Consider the following 27,747-nt stretch of genomic DNA (forward strand, 5'->3'; position numbering starts at 1 on the left):
CAGAGTTACAGCTTCAGGCTTGAATACAGTAAGATTTTTACTATATTTATGGAGGCATAAGGGGCCCAGGGGGCTAGATGGTGTTTTTTTTTTTTTTTTTAATTCTTTATTTTTTCAAAGCAGGACAGCTGAAATATAGCACACAAAACAATTGAAATACAGCATAAAAATAAACATCAATGCAGTGGTACTCTATTAAAACGGCGTCCGTACATACGCACGTTCCAAATATAACACTCTACAGAGTCCGCAGTCATATAATACAATGTCGCCTGCGGCTTCCAAGTGTGCAGACACGTTATAAGTATCACAATACATCCCACTTAGTGTTTCCATGTAAGTAATTAAAACTGAGAACTATCATGAGTTGACTTGTACTTAGAGCAATTAAGGGTTTCATGGATAATCGCATTCGCTTCTCCAGCTGTACCGCAGACCCCTTACAATCCCGGTATTTACGATCGTTCCATTACAATGGCATGTAATGATAGTTAAAAAAAAAAAAAAGGAAGATTCAGAAAAAAGGAAGAAGGAAGTTTCCTCGAAGAAGGAGGAAACTTCGAGGAAGGAGAGAAAAAGGTTCGAGGAAGGAGAGAAAAAGTAGAGAGAGATAAGTGTGGGAAGAATGGGAAAGGAGGGGTGGGGGAGGCAGGGCAGGGCGCGGGGGGGGGGGTGAGTGGTCCAGCAAGTGCTGCTAACTAGGTGGCAGTATAAGGGGGGGGGGGCAACTTACTAATTATTTCTACAAGTAAAATATAATTTAGAACAAGAGCAACATAACTTATTTACACAGACTAATTTCTAAACACATTTTTTGCAGGTTAAAGACACTTTACTGTGAATATTGTTGGCGTAGAGCGCTGCTACACTCTTAGACACTCCAATAATATGGAGTTCCTAAAAAATAAAAAATAAAAAAAGAGGGATATTAGGATAGAATGAGGCAAAGAGGATTTTGGATCTAAAATAGGGTATATCCCTCCTATATAGGGACACTTAAGAGGTATGTTATATCTGTGTATGGATATAGTGCTGTGTGTTATACAGGCTGTCCTCACTTACCGACCAGGTTCCATTCTAGTCGTAAAACTAATTGATCGGTAAGTGAGGATGCACTAGCGAGCATGCACAAGAGAGCAGGTCTACGTTTGGGCAAATTCCCCAGAACATTGACCAGTTCACTAGCGCAGGGAACCCCGCGAACCTGTGTTCGAGGAAACTTCCCGGAACAAAGGGTTAGCTCACTAGCGCCCGGAATTCCTGAAATCTATGTTCAGGGAAAATTCCCCGAACATAGACCAGCTCTCTCTAACATGGGGAATCCCTTAAATCCCAACACTAGAGAGCTGGTTGTAAATGCGAGCCGTCATAAAACAGGTAGGTCATTAAGTGTGGACCACCTGTATGCAAACACTACTTTTAATATAAGGTGTAATTATTGTGAGGCTCAAATTTACATTTAAAAGGTACAGTGTATACATTTAAAAAGGGACACATTTTATTTTTACTTTAGATAAATTTATGATGATCAGAACAAATAGGTAAAAAAAATAGTACTTTAATGCTTCGTTAAAGGTTAACTAGAAATATAATCACATTTAATTAGAGTTCCTTTTCATGTATGTTGAGTGGGAGTTGATTGAAAAGACAGAGTGTCAGATATGCAACAGTATGTTTGGCCTAGAGAAATGCAGCATCCAATGCGTCAACATCTGCCTTCTAATAGTTCAAAGAATCTTTGTTTCTATTGGCAGAAATACGTTTTTTTTTTAATTTTTTAGTAAAAGGGAAACAATGGGGTAAAAGGTCATATTGTTTATTGTATTATATAGAAACTGCATAAGAAGATAATTTATAAAAATTAAACAAATAAAAAAAAAATGTGAATGATCTTGGCGTCCAAAATCCAGAAATTGCAAAGCTAAGGGAAGGGAAGTTGACTGCAACTTCAAGAAGACCTCTCCTTTACCATGAGAAGGTCCCACTGGTCAGGGGCCTGTCGTTTTGGTCTTTGATCTCATCCCACAATCACTTCTACCAGGTTTTCGAGGGATAAGTAGTTCATCAACCAGTCACAGTCCTACAGTCACACTTGTTGGTCAAGGAAGCAAGGAGCATTTAAAGGATGTATTTTCAGAAAGGTTCTCAACAATCCATTAGGGGCGATGAGCAGGGAGTCTTCCTAGATTGCATTGTATGTAAGGAATATTATGTGCTTATAAAGGGCTTTGACAGAGTAAGAATGTAAAGTTATATCTATAAATGTAATAGTGCCAGGGAATATCCGAGGAGACTCAAGCTATATGTAGGTATATGGGATCTACTAGGACCTTCAGTGTGGTGAAGTTGATGTCATTTATTTAGACTGTGCTTTTATTTTATTATTATTATTATTAACAGTGACTTGTATAGGATATCTCTGAGTGTTCTAGCCCTTGGCATGCATTGCAACAAGTAGCTTATTTCATATAAAAAAATATGAAGCTAGTGGACAAGCTAATCAAAGCAGCATATAGGCTTCTATTACCTTTCTGGGTAGTCTAGCTTGTGATTTTGAAATGAAGGAAGAAACTTGTGATAGCTTAACTATCACAAGTAACTTTGTTCATTAAAAATTTACAATGGTTACTCACTAAAGACTGGATTTTGTCAGGTTGGACACAATTTGGTGAAAATGGTTTGACTTTAACTGGATTTGCCATTCTCATATTAACTAACAGAAAATCTGTTCACAATCCTGTCATTTCAAATGAATGAGTTTGTGACGGAGCTCCAGCACTCCGACCAAGTACCTCCGCCAAGTCTGCTTCCTCGTAGCGATCAGGGACCCTGGAGCACTTCAGACCCAGTCGCCGAGGCTTAACTGGGATCACGGAGGGCCTTTTCCACCCTGGACCAAACACCAGACAACACTTGGTGAATGTTAAACAGCAACAAACTTTAATAGACACCGAACACACATTTAAGCCCCCAACAGCCTAATTTACATATAATAGGGTACATAGATAACTATAGTTCAAGGAAGGGTGGGGTCAGACAGTAGCAAGGGCTTATGAGAGATTGAGGAGGGACAGAGCAGCTAGTTTAAATTGGTCTGGCAGTGTCCCTGGGACAACGCCCTGCTGGAGAAACAATAAGACCGGAAAAAGGGGGAGTGGATGAGGCACAGACAAGCACTTCATTCAACATACCCTGCGCCAATAATGGGCAAAGGATGACCAAAACACAAAAGGAATCTGGGGACCCACACATAGTGTCAGTCTTCCATCCACAGTGACGGGGACTACCATCACAGAGTTCAAATCAGTTGTTACCGTTCCATGACTAACTGAAAATATGAAATCAGTACTTTCCACATATTATAAAATATAGGATTCACATATTTACCAAACACAGATACAGGCAAATGTAGTAAATAAATAATGCATTAAAAACGGAGTGATACAGTCTTGCACTTTACTGCACTCCTGCATTGCTTTGATTTACTAAATACAATTATGAATCTTAAAATAAAGTCAACTCCAGCCTTGATTAGTCTTTAAAATAAGAATTAATTTCACATTTACCCTGTTTAAGCACTCTTGCTCCTAGCGTTCAGCAGCTAAAAAACTTTAATCTATGTACTGCAATATAGAGACAGCTGGGGATAAAGGAACTGACGTTTGTTTGCCTCTGATATAAAGCAACATAGAGAAATTATATATATATATAAAGGCACTGCCAATCTCAATGGGGCACACTGCTAGTCTGATACTTCTCATATATATCAGCTTTAAAGCCAAGGTCTTCATGCAGCCCAAACTTCCTCTGCTGACATCACTCCCTCTTGTTTGAATTGGATGTCCGGAAGAACAGCAGTCATGGTGCTTGGAGTAATCCTTTAAAGGACCACTAACGTCACCTAGACCACTTAATGTCCATGAAGGGGTCTGGGTGCAGTGGTCCTGTCATTTTAACCCTGCAATGTAAAAGTGCTATTTGGTAAAAATGGCAACATTTCCGTTGCAGGGTTTACACTAGACCGTCACTAGTGGTGCTTCTGCATTGAGAACATTGTCAAACTTGGTTCTCAATCAAATGCTCCTCCCAGAGCAGCATCTGATTGGTGCAGCATGACAATTTGCTGTGAATGCACACAAACCTCCCAATGCTTCTCCATGGGGAAGCATTATATTGGCAGAGATCATTAATATTGATGATCTCTGGCGAGAATGCTCCATGAAAAGCAGCGATTTATTCAGATGTTCATACATGGAATAAATCAGACTATATAAGTGCAGACAAATATGATAAAATAGTTAGCTAAAGGAAAGTCCACGTACCTGAACAAATAAGAGCTTGAGGAGGACAGTGAAGAGTGCAGCGCGTGAGAAAAACTACCTATTTCAAGCAGTTTGAAGGGGACTGGATCCCTAAACATCCTACATCACTCTATAGCGCTAGCAATACATGTTTCTACTTCTAACGCTATAACGTTCCTTTAATATTTGAACATTTACTAGGCTTCTAAATTTGTCTTCGTGCCTGAGCAGAGGGATGGCATGCACCTCTAGCCACTTCCCTAGGCAGGAAGCATTGTGTGAACTCCCACCTATGGTAAGGGTGGTCCTGGGAAAAAGGGGTATACTGACAAGGAGTGTAGTGGTAAATAAAGTTGGCATGCAAAATATTATAAGGAGTGGAACTGGCTAACAATCGAATACACCAAAAGAGAGCAGGTCTTAGTTGACATTAGTGGCTGAAATGACATATTATGTGCTTTTTGAAGAAACAAAATTGTGAAATGATACGATGCTAAAAAAATGCCAATTATTTTACTACCAGCAATAAATTCCCTGTGGGTCTGCATGATCTGTTCATGTTATGCCGAGTGACAGGTTTTGGATGTGTACATTCCCGAGATCTAAGCACTACGGCAAAACACCAGTAGAAATCTGGCATAGTACCAAGTGTGCTTCAGTAGGCTCTCTTCACCTCAAGGTTCTCTTGATTTTATTTTGTTTGTTAGCAAAATAAAGTTACTGTTTTATTTCCTCTAATATTGAAAAGCTCTGCAGAAGGATTTAATACGTATCCTTTTCACTAAAGTATGACAGCAGTATGATGGCCAATCTTCCAGGACGTAGCTATGTTCTGCCATAGGAAAAAGTTACATTTAGCTCTATTGCCTTCCCAAATACAAACAGCCATGTGTGCAATCAAACTAATACCACTGTCCCACATCATGTTACCACCTTGCCGCCCGCCACCTCTTTCCAGAAGTAATGTGCCGCTAGATAGCCTGCTGCACTTCCTGTTGCATTTAAACAATGGTATAATGGTGATATTCTGCAGCCCATAACTCCTGCATTCAAGTGGTATGGAAGGTCAATTGCCCCCTACCCACCCTTGATCCCAAACTAGCTCATACCATGACAGCTGTTCCACACAACTGGTGACGGACCTAGTGTACCTGCTCTTATATAAAACAAGTTAGATTTGTGCACTTATAATTCGGTATAATGTTAGTTACAAGGGTGTACAACAGCTACATCCTGTTTATTAATATGTTAAACAAATCTAATCTAAAGAAATGTTTGTTTGCATTCACATACAGCAATTCTGTACAAAAGGTAAACATTTGCTTGTGTTAATATTTACATGTATGACACAAAGACTGTGATTTATGGTATATCTCCTGGCTGCATTGTGGGATCTGTATACTAAACACTGAATTTGTTTTTGCAATTTTGATTGTTTCTTATTTAACTCAATTCCCCTGCATTGGGCTGCGAAAATGTATTTGTGGTAATGGAATTATGCTAAATGGATTCCTGCTATTTTTAAATAGATCCATTTGCTGCATTTAGACAAAATAGCTCAAACTAACTGTAGCTGAATCATATAAATGAATTTCTCTGCTACAAGAAAAAGAGTTAGAGTATGGCTTGTGAAAAACAATTTAGGGTTGGGTTATCGTCAGAATGTTAAGGTCGGGTAGCATTAGGTTAAATTAGGATTGGGAACGTAGAGTTTTTAGGTGTAATTCCCCTGGTCTGTATAAGGGGAGTAAATCAAGCAAAAAATGAGGACCAAACTCATTTAGTATCCAATAAGGTGTCACGAGAATGTTCCATGAAAAGCAGCGATTTATTCAGATGTTCATACATGGAATAAATCAGACTACATAAGTACAGACAAATATGATAAAATAGTTAGCTAACAAGAGAAAAAGGGGAAAGTCCACGTCCCTGAACAAATAAGAGGGTGAGGGGAACAATGAATAAAAAAAACAACAACAAAAACCCACAAAGGATAACTGGAAAAGTTTCACATCTGCTAACGTCACTTCTTCATTTTTAACCTTATTGTGGATCAGTGGAAACAGCACAGTTGGCATCTAATTGTGCAGATCAGGTTATATTTTATTATGATTTCTATTCGGTAGAGGAACTGATTTTTTCCTGTGTTTTCTGTATAAGAGGAGGCAGCAAGTTGTATAGAAATAAGACAGTGCATTGTATAATGGCAAGGATGCTTTGTGAATTCTTTGCATATCTCTTTCTATTCCACCACTCAATAAAGTCTGATAACTGCATTAGCTTAAAGGATATTATGACTAGCGTATATTAACAGGAATAATGGATTAACGGGTCCATGAGCCACTTCAGTGGTCATGGTGACTGGAGTTGGTAAGTGCAACGTTTCCCTATAAAATGATGCACATACAGAGATATAGTTCATTGCTACCGGAATATAATTCCAATTCAGACAGCGTCATTAGAGTGTCATTAGCCAGTCAGTTCTGTGCATAATGGAGGTCTGTCACTAGTATGCACAGCATGCTGGCAAATGGCAATAGACAACTAAATACAGCACTTTCCCCAGTACATGCATTAGGTGCAAGATTAGAGGTAATTTACTTTTTTTTTTTTTTCACTTTTCAGGAGGGGGACCAGGATAGTATGATCTGGTTTTGTTTTTTGCTGTTTAGTTAAGCATGTTTCATGTTATCTAAATAGATATGCAGTTATGGATCATTTTTTTAAGTTATTGGCTTTCAGGGAATTGGATGGGAATCAGGGGGCCAAAGGCATAGGTTTGCTGGGGGGGCCAGATTGTTATCAGCCCAAATTTGCTTGCTCCATACATTTACGACTGAGTCTGCAAATGTGGTTAGTTACAAAACCCTACCTGTAAACATACTTTTCAGGATGTGATCTAGCCTTACATAAGAGGTCAGCAACGTGGATTAGTACGTGACATTATTCCAAACTGTCACAAATGCGCTTTTCCCCCTGTGCTCATACCATTAGGACTCTGAACTATAATCTGTGCAGGAAATAGCAGTTCAACCGGTTAATCATGGTCACTCGGGGCTAAGCTGCTCTGATATACCTCCCACAGGTCCACTACTGCTGTGGTATTCAATGCAAGTCAAAGTCACATGCTTACACTATCAGAAGTCTAACTTATATACTTAAACTATTTAGTATGCTGCTGCAATAGCAAAATCTACTATTTAAAAATCTATTATTTCACAATTTTTTTTGTCCAGGAAGAAAGCCTCGATTTAAAGGGACACAATAGGCACCCAGACCACTTCATATCACTGGGTGCAGTGCCCCTGTCCCCTTAGCCCTGCAATGTAAAAAGCTGCAGTTTTAGAGAAACTACAGTGTATACATATACTTCCTTTAGTGTCTGTCTATCCGGCAGGTTTACTGAGTTAACTCTGTGAAACGAAGCTAGATGTCTTCATGCCTTGCATGGGGACATCCAGCATCTTGAAAAACCCTAACGGAAAGCACTGAGTCTATACTTTCCTATGGGGAAGCCTTAATTTGCACTCACTGCACACGCACATTAGGTTCCACGATCGTAGTGACAAGGGGCCTCGGTGCTGGAATGGGGTAAGAGTAAAAAAAATTAGTTTTTCCACATTTTATGGCCGTGGGGATATAGGGACACTGTAGTTTTAGAAATACGGTTTCACATGACTAACATTATAGTTCTCCTTTGATATTTTTAAGTTTTTCAAACGATATCTTATTTTTTGGATACATTTTTTTTTAAATTTGGGATGCATATATTGACTGTCAGTTTTTTTTTTCTTTCTTTTTTTTTTGTTAACAGTTAACACACTCCAAACACTATAACTACTTCAATGCAATGAAGCAGTTACAGTGCATACAGTGTCCCTTTAACAAATAAAAACGGACAGTCAATATGTGCATCTAACAAAGTGGACTATATTACATCTTTTTAACGAACATTTTCAAATGCAATTTGTGACATACCCCGTTTACGAACTGCATAAATCTTCAGAACGACAGATAGAATGTTGAAGGCAACTGTGATTCAGCAACGCAAAATGTAAAGCAACGTGTTTATCTACAAATATATAGGAGTATCTCCTTCATGGATCCTGTGAAAGCTTTAGATTGCATTAGTGCCAGTCAGGACTAAAGCACAATCAGGTTGACATTTGTCCAAGTTTCCACATGATTGTTAATTTGTACAAAGAGAGTTGAACAAAAAGCTACAGGGTGACTAATTTCCAGTTGACAATATTTGTTGAGGTGAAAAAACAATATACGGGAGAAAATGATTATGTAAATTGACAATTCAAGACCCACAACAACTGGTCTCTTCTATGGGTGTAGTTGCGCCCCCCTGTACACGTGACTGGGACAGCCTGAAACCCTGTTCTCGAGTGCTTACTGTGAGTTCTGTGCAAAAATTACTTTGGCATGGTGCGTTTGTGAGGGACGTAATTATTGTCTCCCTACGTAGGCAGTGCTGTGAACATGCTTGTTAACAGAATGTAGGACCGTGAACGTGCGATTCCAGTGAATGACGTCCAATTAAAACACTTAAAGGGACACTATAGTCACCCAGACCACTTTAGCTCAATGACGTTGTCTGGGTGCCAGGTCCCTCAGGTTTTAATCCTTCACATGTAAACATAACAGTTCAGAGAAACTGCTATGTTTACATTTGGGGTTAATCCAGCCTCTAGTGGCTATCTTCCAGGCAGCCACTAGAGGCGCATCTGCGACGCTGGAGGCGAATTTCGTCTCCATCGCGCAGTGCGTCCATAGGAAAGCATTGAGAAATGCTTTTCCTATGGACACTTTGAATGCGCACACTCGGCAGTGACGTCGGATGGGGGAGCTGATGTCGGACGGGGAGGAGAGGTCACCAGCGCCGAGGGAGCCCGGCGCTGGATTAAGGTAAGCTGCTGCAGGGGTTTTAACCTCTTCAGCGCCACGGGAGGGGGACCCTGAGGGTGTGGGCACCCTCAGGGCACTATAGTGTCAGGAAAACCGTTTTGTTTTCCTGACACTATAGTGATCCTTTTAATTGATACATTTTCCCCTTCCTCTCTAAATACAGCCCTCCCTGTAACAGCTTATAAGTCCTTACACCATGTTGTCCCCTCCCCCTTTTCCAGCATCTGACCAGCCCACACTTCCTCCCTCCTTCTTTATAGGTGAGATGAGCGATTACTCAGTTCATGTCACTGCTCATGAACACTCCCGAAACGCACATGCGCAGTGTAGCTTTTACAGCTTGTGATGGAGAAGCAATGCTCCTTTATCAGAAGAAGCGCAGGGCCGGATTAACATAGGGGCTGATGGAGCTGCAGCTCCAGGCCCAGGCCCATGGAATAGGCCCATTGATTTAAAAAAAAAAAAGTGTTTTTTTTTTTTTTACACACACTACTCATAGGGTTGCCAGATATTTCTCATGTATTTCTTATGGTTGCCAGGTATTTCTCAGAAGTATTTCTCATGTATTTAAGGCTGCCTAGCCGGTGCCGGTATTGCAGTAATACCGGCAATACAAATGACTGTCTCAGTATAAACCGAGATTATTCTGCAATACCAGTGCCGGCCAGTAAGGGTCGCTGTTTGTGTGGAGAGAGGCAGGGATAAGAAGTTACAGCATCTCACTCCCTGCCTCTCTCTACTTACTGATCTGCGAGGGAGCAGTTCTGCACAGAGAGTGCAGACTGCAGCTCTGAGCCTGCGAGACATGGGGACAGTGAGAGACTTGGGGATGCTGAGACATTGGTAGACATAGGGACACCGGGGAACATGGGGACCCTGAGACACTAGGGACACAGTGGCCCCATGTCTCCCAGTGGCCCCATGTCTCCCAGTGGCCCCTAGTCTCCCAGTGTCCCCATGTCTCCCAGTGTCCCTGGTGTCTGTGTCCCTAGTCTCCCAGAGTCCCCTAGTCTCCCAGAGTCAACTAGTCTCCCAGAGTCCCCTATTCTCTCAGTGTCCCTATGTATCTCAGTGTCCCCATGTCTCTCCCAGTGTCTCAGTGTCCCCATGTCTCACAGTGTCCCAATGTCTCTAAGTGTCCCCTAGTGTCCTAGTGACATTGGGACACTGGGAGACATGGGGACACAGACTCTGAGGGACACTGGGAGACATGTGGATACAAACACTAGGGGACACTGAGACACTAGGGGACACTGAGACACTAGGGGACACTGAGACACTAGGGGACACAGGGAGACATGGGAACACTGGGTGACTTTGAGACCTTGGAGACATGGGGCACTCCCAGTGTCCCCATGTCTCCCAGCCAGTGTCTCTAGTATCTCAGTGTCCCCATGTCTCCCAGTGTCCCTGGTGTCTCTCAATGTCCGTAGTGTGCCAGTGTCCCTAGTGTCTCAGTGTTTCCTAGTCTCCCAAAGTCCCCTAGTCTCCCAGTGTCTCAGTGTCACCTAGTACAAAAGAAAAAAATCTCAGGCACTCACTGTGATAGATTTAAGCAGGTTTATTGGACACCGCAACATTTTGACCTGTACCCAGGTCTTTATCAAGTCTCCAGTGTTCCCTATATATCACAGTGTCCCATATGTATCACAGTGTCTCAGTACCCCATGTCTCCCAGTGTCCCCTTGTGTCCCACAGTCACCCAGTGTCCCCATTTCTCCATGTCTCCCAGTGTCCCAAGAGTTTCGGTGTCCCCAGGTCTCCCAGTGTTCCCTAGTATCTCAGTGTCCCCATGTCTCCCAGTGTCCCTGGTGTCTCTCAGTGTCCCTAATGTCTGTGTCCCTAGTCTCTCAGAGTCCCCTAGTCTCCAAGAGTCCCCTATTATCTCAGTGTCCCTATGTATCTCAGTGTCCCCATGTCTCTCCCAGTGTCTCAGTGTCCCCATGTCTCACAGTGTCCCCATGTCTCACAGTGTCCCAGTGTCTCTAAGTGTCCCAATGTCTCTCAATGTCCCCTAGTGTCCTAGTGACATGGGGACACAGACACTAAGGGACTGGGAGACATGGGGACACAGACATGTCCCCTTTTTGTGTATGTTCGTCCCTTTCAGCAGTTCCTGTTATGTGATTTGTGTCAGTGGCCCACCCTTTTTACCCCATCCATAGACTTCCTGCTTTACTGGACACTGCTGTTAGGGGGTATGGGTTTACTTGAAAGATGAAAGCATGAGATTAGCATTGGGTATGTATTTCCATAGCTGCAGCCTCTTGAGTATCCCTCAAACACCATCTCCATCAGATACATGACGCTTAGGAGGTAGGACTGTTTTAGTGTTTTTGGTCAATAAGATTTTGAAATTAGGCCCATCATAATTGTCAGCACCAGGCCCACTGGGCTCTTAATCTGGCCCTGAAGAAGCGGATTGCCAGATTGCTACGCATGCGCCTGAGGTCCAACAATGTTTTTCTATGAGAAGCATTTGATTGGACATTAGAGAGTGGAGCAGATGGTGGTGGAGAAGGCAGGAAGAGCTTGGCCCTGAGCTGTATGCAAAGTTTTACTTTTAGGTTTATAACAAAAAGTAAGGATGGGTTCCTAGTGACAATACAGCCCTGTAAACACAATTGAGAATATAAGGAAAAAGGGTTGGAATAGCCCTTTAACATTACTGTAAAACAGGGTCCTCATTCTTCATTATCTGTCCTAAATGTAATATGACAAGGACCACTGCAGACTGGTAGATGTTAGTAGAAGAAATCACTCCTTTGTTAGATGATGTTCTTCAATTTCCAACCAAATATTGTATTCCTGGTTACTATATATCATGTCTGTCATTCCCCTCCGTGACATTTCCCCACCAGACAGGTCTGCCTAGCATTGGTGTGATCTGACATTTAAGCATCACATTCCAGAATGTCTGACACCATTGTCCAGATCTCGTCCCAGAACTTTACAAGACTTGATGAACACACAATTTAAATAGAAAAGAATATACATAAAAGCGAAGGACATTCTGATGTGTCATCTGGACAATTTATAGAGAGACACAAAGAATGCACTGTTTGTGGAGGAACCTGCTGTGGTATTTCTAAGTGAAATCAGCCTGAAGGTCTCAATGTATGCAAATGGAATATTACTGTCACCTGCTCTTTTTTTATGTTCCAATTTCTAAATGCTTGATTAATGATTACAATTGCCTTAAACAATGAGCAAGTATCTAAATAATGTCTGTGACCCCAACAAAACTATCTTAAGAACAGGACTCAGTTTATAGGTCATATCTCCAGTCAGGACATATGTTAATAAACAGCAAACAAAGAATTGACACAGACACTGAGGGGCCCTTTTTAAATGTGTGCAAATTCAAACTTGTGTGCCAAGTGTGTATATACAAACCTGAAGACAAGATCTCCTCCCTATGTCTACAATCTACTTTCAAAGTTTTCTTTATCAATGTGGGACATCAAGATATGTCCTGGCAATGACTACTCAACAAAACACTGCCATTTACGTTCAACAACACAAAGTGCCAACATCTGAGGATGAACGTGGCTCGTCAGGCTGGCCAACCATTATGGGACAGGGAGTCCTTCACAGCTTATGTGTAAATGTCAACCACAGACTGGTCTGACAGGCTTTCAAAAAGTCTCCAAATTGCAATGTGACTGTTTATCGGGGAAACTTGCTGTTCTATTACAACAAAAGCACATTAATATCCCCCTAGCGCTGCCTGCCTGAGTGTGTTGGTAGTTGTGTTCCAAGTACCAGGAAGCAGTTCCCGTTTAATACGATCACACATGGTTTAACTCTAGCAATATCCGGACAAACAAAACACAAACAAAACGCAGTAAAAGCAATGAGGCTGAAGTGAGTCCTGTAAAATCAGAACTTTCTTATTAATTTGCACACAGCCCAGGGGGCATTTAATGTTGCCTGTGAGTCATGAGAAGTGGGGTGTAAGAGGTACTAAGAGGAGAAGGTCTCTTACCTTTGTGCAGAGCAGGTGCACACCTGGGAGAGTCAGAGCAACCTGCATACAGTCATAGCCAGTATTAGACACACAGCATTACATACACTGCACCCTGATACATTGTAACACCAGGACTGGAGTCCCAGGATCTGGAGCTGCTCAGCAAGACCTGGACTGTGGATTTCTCTGACAGCAGAAGATCTCATACACAGAAAATATACACACAGTATACAGTGACCGGAATAAACTGCAGATCATCACTGTCAGCTGTTTTATAAAGGATATAATTATATTTGTATTTGTATTACATTGAAACAGCAATGTTCCATGCCAAAGCCAATTTGTTCTGAAATATTTAAAGCAATATCTATGGTTCTCGAAAGATAGACCGAGAGGAATGGATGATATATATAAAATTAGATGGACAGATAGGCAAACCGGTGGCTAGACAGATTCATTGATATAAAGATTTAAAGTGTAATTCACTGTGTGAATTTAGATTGACTATTTTGAAGTTAAATTTTAGATTCTCTATAAATTCAAACTGGAAACAATTTTTTAGTCAGCTATTCTTTATAATTTGGACACTTTCACTTACATTGGAAATTGACTTTAAATACTCACGTTAGTGAATAAGCCTGTATAGATGCAATATTAAATATTCCATTATGTGTCCCATCAGCTTGAAGTAGGTTTTAAGTTTTCGCCATCCTTAAATAATTGTTTATTTTCAGGGTTAAAAAAATGGTTCTCAACTGGTACAAAATCAAAGATGCTTTAAAAGGAAAGACTTTATGCTCAAACCATATCGAAAACCATTCAATGGTTATTTACCGCTGGGATATGGTACCTACTAAAATTACAAATATGTTTGCAGACTCTTCAGACCTTTGCTGGACAGGGTGTGGGGAAAAAAGGAGATATGTACCACATACAGTGGCAGTGCACTTACTCAAATCCTTTTGGGATTTCATTTTAACTCTGATCCAAACTATTGCCCCTACTATCACAACTCTCTCACCTCAAATTGGAAGATTTAAACTCCTCCCAAATTTAAAAAAAACAAAAAACGGAAAGGACTGTAATATCACATATTCTGATCACAGCCACCACACTACTGCCAATATATTGGAAAACCTCAAAGATCCCATCAAAACAAGAAATTATTGCATCTATTAGAGAAAACAAGAGTTCCGAACTCGCGACACAACCCCCATCTCCTTCACATGCAAAACTAAGTGCATTCTGGGATAATTAAGAACGCACGACAAACAAAATAGGTTGAAATGTCATAAAGGTTGAATACATGGAACTTATTGTACTGGATATGTTTTCTTATTCTTTATTGTTTCTTTTACTGTAAATAATTAGATTTGATCACACTTAACTGATATATAGCCTTTATAGCTTTCATCAATATGTTAACGCAATCTATGCAAGACCAAATTTTATTTTTATAAAAATATCAAAACATGATAAAAACATTAAAACTAATATATCATAAAACAATGCAAAAAGGGTACCAGAGCCCCATTTACCCTCCCTACTTCCTCCTACCCTAATCTTTCTTCCACTTTCACTAATATTCATACAAATTATTTTTCTTTACCACCCCTCCTCCCCCCAAAAAAGGTTCATTGTCGTATATAAACACATATTATATTGTTACAATTATATTACCACCACTGTTTAAATTCTTGTATATGATATTTATGTTAATTAATGTGTTTGGAGATATTCTTTGTCTTAATGATGTTGTATTGCATATATTGCTATAAAATATAAAAACTTTCAATAAAAAATATTTGGAAAAAAAATACATTTTAAAAAATGGTTCTGCCAAACCAAATAGTTCATGGGAAACTCCTGGCACCAATAATGCCTTTGATAGATTTTGGCCTCATTAAAAAAAAATTGTTTTGCATGCTTGAGGGGAAGCTATACTGCCAGGAAAACAAGGTTGTTTTCCTGGTACTATAGCTCCCCCACCTACCCCCCTCCCCCTGTTTCAGAAGGGGTTAATACCACTTCTGTCATTTACCTGAGTCCAGTGCCGATGTCCCTTGTCGCTGGTCGGGCCTCGCTACTCCCCCGCCGTCATCAGCCGGCAGGGGGAGACTTAATGTGCATGCACGACAATAGCTGCGCTCACATTATGACTTCCCCAACAGGAAAGCATTGTACAATGAGACTGTGCACTTAGACCACTTCAATGAGCTGAAGTGGTCTGTGTGTCTATAATATCTCTTTAAATCCTCTTAGTTTTTGCATAAAACAATCTATGTTTTGCAAAAAGGCCTCCGCTACACCCCCTCCTGCCAGAAAGACTTATCAAAGGTATGCTCAGTCTCAGCCCCAACAGCCATGAGTGAGCTGCTTTTATTTCCCAATATGGCTGCAGACAGTCAGAGAAACTATAAACATGGAATTCCCTTACTATATGTATCCCTGGTTATCCTCTTCTTCTAATGGAGGTAGCTTAGTTGTTCATACAATTCAGTACTGCCACTGTCCGAGCTATGCAAAAACAAAACCATACACTATCCCAAATTCCAAACCTTTTTTTTATTACCACACCAATGACAAAGTGTAAGCTTATCTGCCAACAACTCCCCTTTGTTTAGAGGCAACATTGCTAATGTGACACAATAGGGTGTTCTTATGAACCACTTCAAACACTGGACCACTACAAACTATTTAACCCTAAAGAGGGCACGTATGAGGTCAGTGGCTGCACTTTAACATGGCTCTGTAATGCAAAAGCAATGCTGATGCTTCATAAATAAAAATAATAATCACCAAATATATTAATATTGCATGCACTAATATAATAAGAGTTTGGAGGATATGCAGCTACTATTACCCTGTGTTCAATATACACACTGCAGTTCTTCTTTTCCCTGATCGAGAATGTGGGATAGAGCTCTGGAAGGATGGCAAAGGTGGCTTGTGCAATTGTACTCTCCATTACATATGACCTAAAAATGTAATGCACCACTAGTTAACGGGACATTGTTGGCACTATAACAATTCATATTGAATTAGTTATAGAGCCTGGAGTCCTCTGGCGCTGTATGTCTATTCAGAGTTAAACCACTGAATGGACGTTAAAAACAAGACATTCAGTCAAACGGCATTTAATATTGAATAGGAGACAAGGGACTCAACAAAGTACTATAACCACTTGCATGAGATTAAGCTTTTACAGTGCCTACAGTGTCCTATGAAGCAGAGGTGAATTAAAATAAATTTTGTATATTGGATGTCCCGCCACCTTGTTACATCACTAACTACGTACTTACAAAATGTCTATTTAGATTTAATTCAATTGGATCCTTCTTTTTTAGGAGCTTATTATATGTGGTGTATGCAAGTGCATTACATCTGAGGTTTTTAAGGACTATATGCATGCAATTCTCATTAGTGAGGGATATGTTCATATAAACTCCTGTATGCTATTGTATTCATTACCCACACACACAGTTTAGGATTGAATGGGAGAACAGAGACAGGGGAATCCTAACACTGTAACCACTACAATGAGATGAGGCAGTTAGTTACGGTGTCCCATTACATCACTAACTGCATACTTACAAAATGCCTATTTCAATTTCACTCACCACCAACATTCTTTTTAGGAGCTTGATACATGTGGTTCATGCAAATGTATTACATAGTTTTAAACAATTAACTCCCAGTAATGTGTATTTAAACCACACTAATGTTATTTACATTGGTATAAATAAATTGCCTCCGCTTTGTGCTCAATGTTTTTCTAACGATAACTAGATCAATATCAAATTTGCAGTAGGCCCTGCTACCAAGGGGTTACACACTGGATGAAACTGTGGCACTTGTCATAAGATCAAAGTAGAAGATCTGTGTCTGTCACCTTCACTCCTTTTCCAATTGAGCTAATGTGGCTGAGCATACCCCTAGACCATGGCTTTTATTTATTACAAATTTAGATCACCAAGAGGGAGCATTGGAGGATATATACCATCACCCCTTTACAAAAGAAAAAAGGATGTGCAACACCAAACCCAGACAACATCCTTACTTCATCCAACAAGAGTACGCATTGTACAACAAGGGCCACAAAATGTTCCAGAATGGGACCCCAACTGTCGACAATTTACTTTCCTATTGCAAAGATTCAGAGGGAGAGAATGGGCATTTGTTTCTCTGTAGAGTAGAGAGCAGGGCTGGAGCAAATAGAAGGGTAGGTGGCGATTTAATGACTGAATTCCATGTTACATTGCAAAACAATGATTATCATAAATATACGTGTTTTGGAATGGAAAGGGTTAAAGCGGTTTCAGTTTTTATATAATCTTAAAGATTGCTGGCAATATAGAAGCAAAAAGAAAGAGATACAATTTGTATAGAGAGTATTTCTAATGGTTCAATCACAAAAGCAAAATAAGTTTATTTGGCAGAGTGCATGCAATGTGTTGATCTTCCCTCTAGCAAAGAAGGATTTAGTGAAGTTTACAAGCATTTAATAAGGTAACAACTTTCAGGCAATGCATAAATTCAACTAATCTTTCATTTGTTTGCTTTTCAAATACTCAGATAAATTCTGTTTTCCGGCCTACCTTGATCATAAAATTGCAAGTGAAGCTAAGTATTAGGTTGGTTAATCTGTAATTATTGTAAATTGTCATGTGCCTGATAAACTACCTGATTCACAACTCCAGCTCATGTTGTCCCTTGTTGCTAGCTTATTGTGTGGAACACAAAGTTGGTAAACACTTACATGGTTTTGAGAAATTCTAAGTCAACTTTTTAAGGGCTGACTCAAGGGTTTGTAACAATGCATTGCTCTGAAAGGGTTAAAGACACTTTGGAAAAATACCTAGTTCTTCATAAGTTAATGTTGAAAATTCTACAATTTTTATTTCAAACTCTTGTCCTTCTTTCTTACAAAAATATGATAAACTTTAAGGGACCACAAAAGGGTGTTCTGCCCCTATAATGTTAAAACCATCATCTAGTCCCCCCTGGTCCCACTTGTCTCCCTAAATATAGTAAAATCTTACTTGTATTCAAGTCTGCAGCTGCTGCCCCTGTCCCTGATCTGCCTGCTTGGCTGACATCATCAGAGATAATTGTGTGAGCCAATCACAATGTTTCCCCACAGGATTGGCTGAGACTGTCAAGGAGGCAGATCAGGGGCAGAGCCAGCACAAGCCAAACAGAGCCCTGGTCTATCAACATCTCCTCATAGAGATGCATTGAATCAATAAATCTCTATGAGGAAAGTTCAGTGTCTCCATGCAGTGGGTGGTGACACTGAATGGCAGTGCTGCACGGTGGGCAGCACTGCCCCAGGAAGCAGCTCTGGTAGCCATCTGAGGAGTGGCCAGTGGAGATATCACTAGGCTGTAATATAAACACTGTATTTTCTCTGAAAATACAGTGTTTACTGCAAAAAGCCTGAAGGGAACAATTCTACTCACCGGAACAAATACAACGAGCTGTAGTTGTTCTGGTGACTATAGTGTCGCTTTAATATAGAACTGTAACATTTCTGAAATTAATACCATTGAATAAACCATTGAAAATAAGATGCTCTACTTTAAATTTTATAAATTTATTGAAATATATCATAATCCACTTCAGACAAGGACAAACTATGGCACCAATGCATATGAAAGAGGAAATAGAAGCATTTGGAATGATCTATAAAAAAATAAATGTCGTAAAAAGTGGTGAAAATATGGAAAAGGAACATTCATAAATCCAATATGTCAGGCTGGTTCTGTTGGTTTCTACGGTGACTATCCATTTTCAGTACTTTAGACCACATAACAGAACCCAACACGTTTTATGCATTAATCCATTGTTTATTTTTTCCTTTTCACTGTGTGCTTTCTTGATGCTAAGTGAAGTGCAGGCCTCCAATTGCCCAACAAGTCTCACTTTTAGGGTCATGTCCCGCAATCCCACCAAAGGTTGTCCCTCGGCAGCACAGCACTTGGACCATGCAGGTAGCTTTTTAGAAGCACTCTGCATAGTCCTGAAAGCTGGGGACCCACCAATGAGCTTGTCAGCGGGCAGGACGGCCATTATGGGCATCGCAAGAGACACCTTCATGGCACCTCTCACCTATCGGCTGCAAATGTTGGGAGGTATGCAAGTGCATAGGACAGAGCTTTTAACAATGCTTGACAGAGGGCCGAGATGGAGATACTTAGTTGCAGGATAAAGATATGTGGATTTATACAGTTAATTTTATTTTTCAAACCTCACATACAGTGAGGGAGAAAAGTATTTGATCCCCTGCTGATTTTGAACGTTTGACCACTGACAAAGAAATGATTAGTCTATAATTTTAATCGTAGGTGTATTTTAACAGTGAGAGACAGAATAACAAAAAAAAACAAACAAAAAAAAACGCATTTCAAAAAAGTTATAAATTGATTTGCATGTCAATGAGTGAAATAAATATTTGACCCCTTCGACTTAGTACTTGGTGGCAAAACCCTTGTTGGCAATCACAGAGGTCAGACATTTCTTGTAGTTGGCCACCAGGTTTGCACACATCTCAGGAGGGATTTTGTCCCACTCCTCTTTGCAGATCCTCTCCAACTCATTAAGGTTTTTCAGGCTGACGTTTGGCAACTCGAACCTTAAGCTTCCTCTACAGATTTTCTATTGGATTAAGGTCTGGAGACCAGCTAGGCCACTCCAGGACCTTATTTTGCTTCTTCTTGAGCCATTCCTTTGTTGTCTTGGCTGTGTGTATTGGGTCATTGCCATGCTGGAATACCCATCCACGTTGATTACTAGACAGGTATCAACTAACCTATGTAGGTAGAGCCCACTCGAGCTGCAAAACATGGGGATGCGTATATCTCAGGGGTGAGCATCTTTCATTCGATGCAAATATAGGTATATATTATTCATCAACAATATAATACATTCAAATATTGTTAACTCCAGGTTGAAGTATCCCTTTGAACTTAACATCAATATTGTCACTGTTTGGGTATCAGGTAACAAAAATGTGTGTTTGCGTGTAACAAATGAAAATATCTTGGGTATGTTATGACTTTTGAACTTAAAATAAATTGCTGCACTAACTATGTCTATCGCCCAAAGTTTCTTCAACTTGTAGCCAGGCAACATTTTATATACTGTATGTTTGGTGTAAACATTTTTTAGTAATTGTTCAGGACTTTGAATGTGCTGTTATTTTGTTGTTTCCCTCTATTATTATTTTTGGCATTTTATGTAGTGCCAACTTTTTCCGCAGCTGTTTACAATGTAATAAAAGGGAGAAATTTAACAGTAAGTGAGACAAGTAAAAAATGTTACAGGAACAATAGGTTGATGAGGACATTGCTCAAACAGCTAACAATCCTACACTACCTACTGAACTTTTTGTTAAACTAGGTAAACACAACTAACTCAATATACCTGTATAGACACATGGCAGAGGAGCCAATGGATATGCAGTCAGCAGTAAATCTTACATGTTTAAGATGGTGGGTACAGAGTGTTCATGTGTATATCCCTGAGGGTGTACTAAAACTGTAATCATAGCAAAAATCAGAGCCATCATCCACACTGGGTCATGCTGACACAATCCGGCACTACTTGTCCTAGTACTTCTGATGTACATATTGCATGTCTGATTAAAAACTCAAGAAATTTCACTGATTTGTTGAAAAATGTATGTTGGAATGATGGGGAAAAGGTCTTAAAGCAGATCTGTCACTTAATATCGCCCCCTTTGACCTAGCCTATCTTTGCCTCTCCCAACCCCTTGTAATAAATATAAACATAACTGTTTGCTGCCATCTTCTCAACACCATAATGAAATATAGGGACCCCGGGACTGGTGTTACTTAACTTAGTTAAGATTGTTCAAGTCCTGTTGGGTCTAAATTCATGACGCCGCTATCTTAGTGTTTCCAAGATGGTGGCTGCCATAAATCTATTTATTTGCCCTTCAAAGGAAGGCCCTGTGGCAGTTTGCTTGGAGCTGTAAAGAAGTGATGATGAAACGCTGCCGAAAGCAATGTGACACTGGAATGTTGGGTATGGGTGGTTGAGCCCGGGTGGCTGTATGAGATCTCCCGTTAGGTCGTATTTTGCCGTTTCTGGCGGGGAGCTCCTGGTGAGTGCGGCCGCTCTGCTCCGCTGCTAGCTCCGCCTCCCCTACCCCCCTTTTACCCTGCATGTCAGGGTACTTGAAGCCTCTACCTCTGAGAGAGGTAGAGACTTAGAAGTTTATCCGTCCGGACGGCATGTCTCCTCGGTTCCTCGCGGTTCACCCGGTCTTGCAAACGCCGGCCGCGAGGGAGTCACTTCCTTTTATAGCAGGAAGTCCGGAGGCCGACGTCATGACGCCAACCCGGAAAGGTCTGTCACTCAAATCTGTGGAGACGAATCAGGACTCGCCGGAGGCGTGTCTTCTCTCCCTAACCAGGGTATTTAACAGTGTCTCTCTCATTTACTCATTGCCCTGTCGTGGTTCTAGTCTGCCTAGTCACACAGTGCTCTGTTATTCTCTTGTCTTTTGGTTCTGACCCGGCTTTGTTATTTACTTACCTGTCTTTCTGTTATCCTTGACCCGGCTTGTCTCTCGCTTACCTGTCTTCTCGTTCCCTCGACCTCGGCTTGTCACTGACCATTCTATACGTAGTTTTACGTTAAGTCCGGCCATTCTAAGGTCCGGTATACGTATCTGCTACTCTTTGTACTCTGCGTGTTGGATCCCTGACCCGATCCTGACACTGCAGCCCCCTGCAGCCCCTAACCCCCTCTCACCCAGCAGCCCCATGGCCCCTCTCACACCCTGCCGTTCCTCTCACCCAGAAGCCCTTCTCATACCCTTTATCCCCTGTCACCCCGCTACCACTGTCCCCACCTCTCACCCAGCAGAAACTGTCCCCACCTCTCACACAGCAGCCACTGTCTCCACCTCTCACCTAGCATCCACTGTCTCCACCTCTCACCTAGCAGCCACTGTCCCCATCTCTCACACAGCAGCCCTTGACTAACCTATAACCAAGCAGTTACTGCCCCCATCACCCTGCAGCCCCTGCCCCCCTCTCACCCAGCAGCCCCATGTCCCTTCTCACACCCTTCAACCCCTTTCTCCCTCACACCCAGAAGCCCCATGACACAATTTTTCAACCAGCAGCCCCATGTCCCCTTCCCACACCCTGCAGCCCCATGTCCCCTTCCCACACCCTGCAGCCCCATGTCCCCTCTCACACCCTGCAGCCCCATGTCCCCTTCCCACACCCTGCAGCCCCATGTCCCCTCTCACACCCTGCAGCCCCATGTCCCCTTCCCACACCCTGCAGCCCCATGTCCCCTTCCCACACCCTGCAGCCCCATGTCCCCTCTCACACCCTGCAGCCCCATGTCCCCTCTCACACCCTGCAGCCCCATGTACCCTCTCACACCCTGCAGCCCCATGTCCCCTTCCCACACCCTGCAGCCCCATGTCCCCTCTCACACCCTGCAGCCCCATGTCCCCTCTCACACCCTGCAGCCCCATGTCCCCTCTCACACCCTGCAGCCCCATGTCCCCTCTCACACCCTGCAGCCCCATGTCCCTTTCCCACACCCTGCAGCCCCATGTCCCCTCTCACACCCTGCAGCCCCATGTCAAGGACAAAGGATATGTAGGTAGACTAAAGCTTTGCCCTTCGTACACTTTTTTGTCAATCTGCAGGTTGTACACACGGAAAAGTACTACTTTTTCTTATGTACAAGATTTAAAATAATCGGCAAAACAAAGAAACATACAAACAAAAAACAGGTGTGCACAGGAACACTAGTGCAACAATATACGTTAATTTAATGAAAAAAAGTGACAGAGCTGCTTTATTATCATATAGCTTAAAGAAACTATACCATCCTACATCTGGTTTCTTTTTCCCCTCTTCTGGATCTAGTTGGAGATGGTGTTTTTTTTTCTTTCATTTATTACAGACCCATATAAACTGGGAAAGTAATAGTATGAATATATTGGTCACTTAGCATACTAATTACAATTATGATTTCTATAAAATTCACATTCCCCTATATTTACATTATACTGCAAACATATAAGACACATAACATATTAACAAGTTATCAACACAGTACAATATGGTAGACTAACTCTTGTATTGATTAATAGCAGAAAACCAGTCAATTGACTGTTTCTGTTCACCCTACCAGACACATTGGTTATCGTTTTCACAATAGGCAATTATCTTACTTAGGAAATGATTAACAAAAATAACCTGTGAACAGTGATATCACTCTGTTAAAGGGGCTGATCGGAAATTAGCAGTGCTTATTCGATAATATGGCCAGACAATCTTAGATGTTAAATTTGGTCATACTCCCAGGGTCTCTCACCTTGGTGGGTTAATGATTAACCTAATAACTCACACCGAAATCAATCCAGTGAAACATTCCAAAAAGTAGACATTTATCATCTTGTGACATTAGCTGATTATATTATAGAACATGGTATGTAATAATATAGAAGCCTGTGAATTCAGAGGTAAGTGAGCAGAGTTAATCCTATTCAAATGGTTATGTGCCATAAAGTAACTGCAAAATGAAAATGTCATACCTCCCAACATTCCAAATGGAGAAAAAGGGGTACTTTAATTATAGGGGTGTGACCAGGCACGGGACTGTTGTGAGAAATTCTAGGTGACTTACTAAGAACAATTTATGTAACTGAAATGTAATTTAGAAAAAGTGCAAGCTAACTTAGTTACTCAGACTAATTTCTAAACACATTTATTGTAGTTTAACCCCTTAAGGACACATGACATGTGTGACATGTCATGATTCCATTTATTCCAGAAGTTTGGTCCTTAAGGGGTTAAAGACATATTATTGTAAGTATTATTGTTGTAGAGCTCTGTGCACTCACACACCAACAATTTGAAACTACTGGGAAAAAAAAGACATTAGGATAGAAAAGGATAGAAAAATTTGTTATAAAAAAAAGAAAAAGTGACACCATCGTGATCTTTGTATTTTAGAATGTCTATTTAATAGTCATAAGAAGAAAACTAAAAATCTTTTATGTGGATTGAATGTTTGAACAACAATCTGCAAAAATCCCAACATTTATATGGAACTGAAGCAGGCCATATTATTTTATTTGTTTTCTAGCTTAGGAATGCATCATAATGTCATCTAGACAAATATTTCAGGAAATAGGTGTCAAATTGTAGGGACTCATGAGGTGTATTTTTTTCTGTTAGTCAAATATTTTAAACGCCCAGTTGGTCCAAATAGTCATGTGGCATGTGCCACCAGTTGAGTGGAGGTGGGTTGACCTAGGGTGCAGTTTAATTAGATCAGACGTGCCTCTATTTTACATGTGGGCAGACAAGACCGATAGGTTACTTACATGAACACTAAGCCCCGGTACAGCCACCTCGTTAACAATTATGGAACAAAATAAGAGTTCGGTTTGCTCTGGCCTCAATCCCCTCACCTCGGTCTTGGGTATCCAATTATTTCCATCAGGAATGAGACCTTGGGATTTCCAAGGGGTAAGAGGGGGAATACCAGAAAGGTTTAATCATGCTTATATACAATCATGTCTGTCCCCTTTTCCCACTAAAATATTTCAGCCAATAGAAGGGAGATCTTGGAGAGGAGTGGGAGGACAGCGCATCGTAACCCATGGCTTTTACGCAAATATCGTTGTGCTTTACTAATCCGATTTTATTTTTACAGAGAAAGCTTTACAGGGCGAGTCGTCACCATCACTCTTTGCGTGATGACATTGATAGTCATGATTATTGCCAGAGAACAGAGATAGGGTACATGCACCAAAACTACTTCATTAAGATATACAGGGTTATACACTAAAGTGGGAATTGAAAGTGAATTCCAAATTAAAGGCGATCATAGCTAAAAGGGAACCATGGCTGAGTTAGAGAATGCTTCAGCTATTTTTTACCTTAGTTTGGAGATTCACTTTGAATTCACACCTTCGTGAATGACCCTGATAGTGGTTTTGCTACTAAGAGTGTTCCTTTAAAATGGGAGTCAGGTAAAAAAACACTATACTATTTTATAAATATGAGGGAAAAGTAGAAATAAGACAGAAATATAATTGACTGATAACTTGTAATGTAATTAACACACATTTTTTGTTTCTCAAAACTTTCTTTTTTAAAGAGTTACTCAAACCAAAAACCAGTAATTTCATAAAAATGAAAATCACGGAAGTGGGTCATGGTGCTTGGAGTAACCCGCTAATAAGATCATAAAACTACTATGTAATATTATTTTTGTTTAACTCTTTATGCACCTAAAGTACTTCAGAAATGCATGATTGGGCCGTCACTTACATGCTTGATTTAGTTTAAAAGACTTCTCAGAGAAGCTTCTTTTTTGGCAATGTCCAGCACATACCGCCAAATCTGTGCTGGGCAAAAAGGGGAGGGCTTACAAGAGCTGCAGAAATTTATTCTGCAGCTAATGCAAGAAAGCTTAACATTTATAACCCACCATCTTTTTTTCTTTTTTTGGATGCTGGGCATAGCATCAAGCAATGAATAGTATTTTCCCCTTTTACATTAGTTTATTTGGGGTAAAGACAGCCAAAGCATTGTTTTATCACATTTTGTTGTGTTTTAGAATGTGGTAAAGTAAGACAATTACTAGTAACATTGCTTGTTTTTTGTTCTTTCTACCTGCAGGTGGATACATGCATAGGTGCCAATAATCCCAGATTTGCCAGGATATGCCCACATTGTTGGGTACTGTCCCAGTAAAAATAGTTCCCAGAGGCCTGTCCCTCATGATATCTACTGGGCAGATTTCAAGATGAAGGAAGGGATTGGACACTAGGACCTGGCAGAGATAGTGCTTCATAAATGGCCTGCATTCGGGGAGCAGGCTTTAAAGCGGCACTGTCACTATTATTCCAACATAGTCAATAGATATACAGAGAAAAATAGGGACTGTCTTGCCTCTGTATATTTCCTCCACCTGGCTTTCCTAGACACAGGGCAGAGCTACAGTGTCAATCACGACAGCCGTCACCAGTGACTACTGCAGGAAATTGGCGAGAGAGCAAGTGCCTCCTCACTTGTTTATGAGGGATCAGTTAGACCCCCATTATTTTAAGATTAGACCCCCTACCCAAAAGCAATGGGTGGCTGCATGGTAGAACCACTAGCACTTCATTTAACTGTGGTGGTTTGTTAACTGTAACTAGCCAATTGCCATATTTGATTGCCCATTCTTTGGGCAATTTTGGGCTATTTGTCTGCTGTTTGCATTCCTATCCTTTGGGATATTTGAATGTCAAAATATGGAAACTGTTAAGAATAATGATCTATACCCAGATACTGGTGCCAAATAGCCCAAGATACAGACTGGGGGCACCTGGACTTAAGTGAATACCTGTGTGTATGTTTTCCCAATGTATTAACAACCTTCTTTCACAAGATAAACTAAACACTGTGTGTCAGAAAGTGGATGGAGCAATCTGAAAATCCAGTTAATACACGATGTAAGCACCTGCAAGCAATTGTATTGTATTGTAAGAACCGGTTCCCCAAATATTTGGGGTGTAATTCTCACTATAAAAAAACAAAACACTAATGATATTTGGTAGGTATGCTGTTGCTATGTAAACATTAAGGTACTCAACTTTAGCACGAAAGGGACACCGAAGAGGAAAAAAAAACTTTCATAATTTAGCTCTGCAGCGATGTTTCTGCATTCTTCAAAGCTGTCTTCCAGGTACAGAAGGAGACTTGTTATACCAGAACTGTGGCTAACTTGCATGGCCATTAGTGTCATTATAACTCCCTAAGGGTTTTCGCAGATATTTTACAGGTACCTATGAACCACTAACAGATGTGTTGTAATAAATGGACTTTGCAGGGAGTGCAAAAGCAACATTGCCCAGAGTCCAAAAAGACCCAATACTTGCACAACTTTTTTGACTTATTTAAATAGAACAAACATTTTTTTTCCTATCACTTGGAGTGGACACATTTCTCACAAGTTAGTAAAAGTTGCCCTATGTTGCAATAGTTGCAGTTCCTTTAGTACTTGCTCACAACTTTACATCAATGTCTCAGTTTTTTTTGTGTCAATCTTTCTTTATTAAAGGCATATAAGATGGGGTACAAAAGAAAAGCAAGGGAAATGTACGAGTGTTTTACTGCATAGGGTTGATACATCATTTGGCAATATTATATTAAATTTCCAGGATAGCGATGCCTCATTTTTTAAATTTTTGGTTGCTAATCTATAGGTTGAAAATACAAGCTATGAATTATAGGGTTAAACAGGCTTAGGGAATATGCAACACTAGGCTATTGGTTAAATAGAGTTTAGATGCTAGACATGCTGAACTGTTGCGTCATGGTTGCTAACAGGCGCATAGTAGTGAGAATAAGACGTTAAAGTACAATTTGAATTGCTAAGGCAAGCTGGCAACGTAGCACACATCTATCTGTTAGGCGACAAATCGCAGATCAGCTAGGTCCTGTTGACTAGCCTGTCAATCTAGGAAAAGGTCTGTCTAGCAGCATATTCAATAACGTTGTTAATCAG

At 40.7% G+C, this 27,747-nt stretch overlaps 1 protein-coding gene across 3 annotated transcripts in view; it reads right to left on the bottom strand.

The window, feature by feature from the left end:
• The window catches only part of LOC134572864 (synaptotagmin-like protein 2), a 116,558-nt gene extending 103,268 nt beyond the window's left edge, over window positions 1-13,290 (bottom strand). For 2 of the 3 annotated variants that reach the window (XM_063432127.1, XM_063432124.1), the window contains exon 1: window positions 13,204-13,290. The gene's annotated coding sequence lies outside the window, so the exon portion shown is untranslated. Of the gene's footprint in view, window positions 1-8,279; window positions 8,743-13,203 lie in introns of those variants that run through there. The other variant, XM_063432126.1, reaches the window with a different exon arrangement.
• Window positions 13,291-27,747: the final 14,457 nt, after the last annotated feature.

The sequence above is a fragment of the Pelobates fuscus genome, chromosome 9, assembly GCF_036172605.1.
Source record: "Pelobates fuscus isolate aPelFus1 chromosome 9, aPelFus1.pri, whole genome shotgun sequence".
Taxonomy (NCBI): Eukaryota; Metazoa; Chordata; class Amphibia; order Anura; family Pelobatidae; genus Pelobates; species Pelobates fuscus.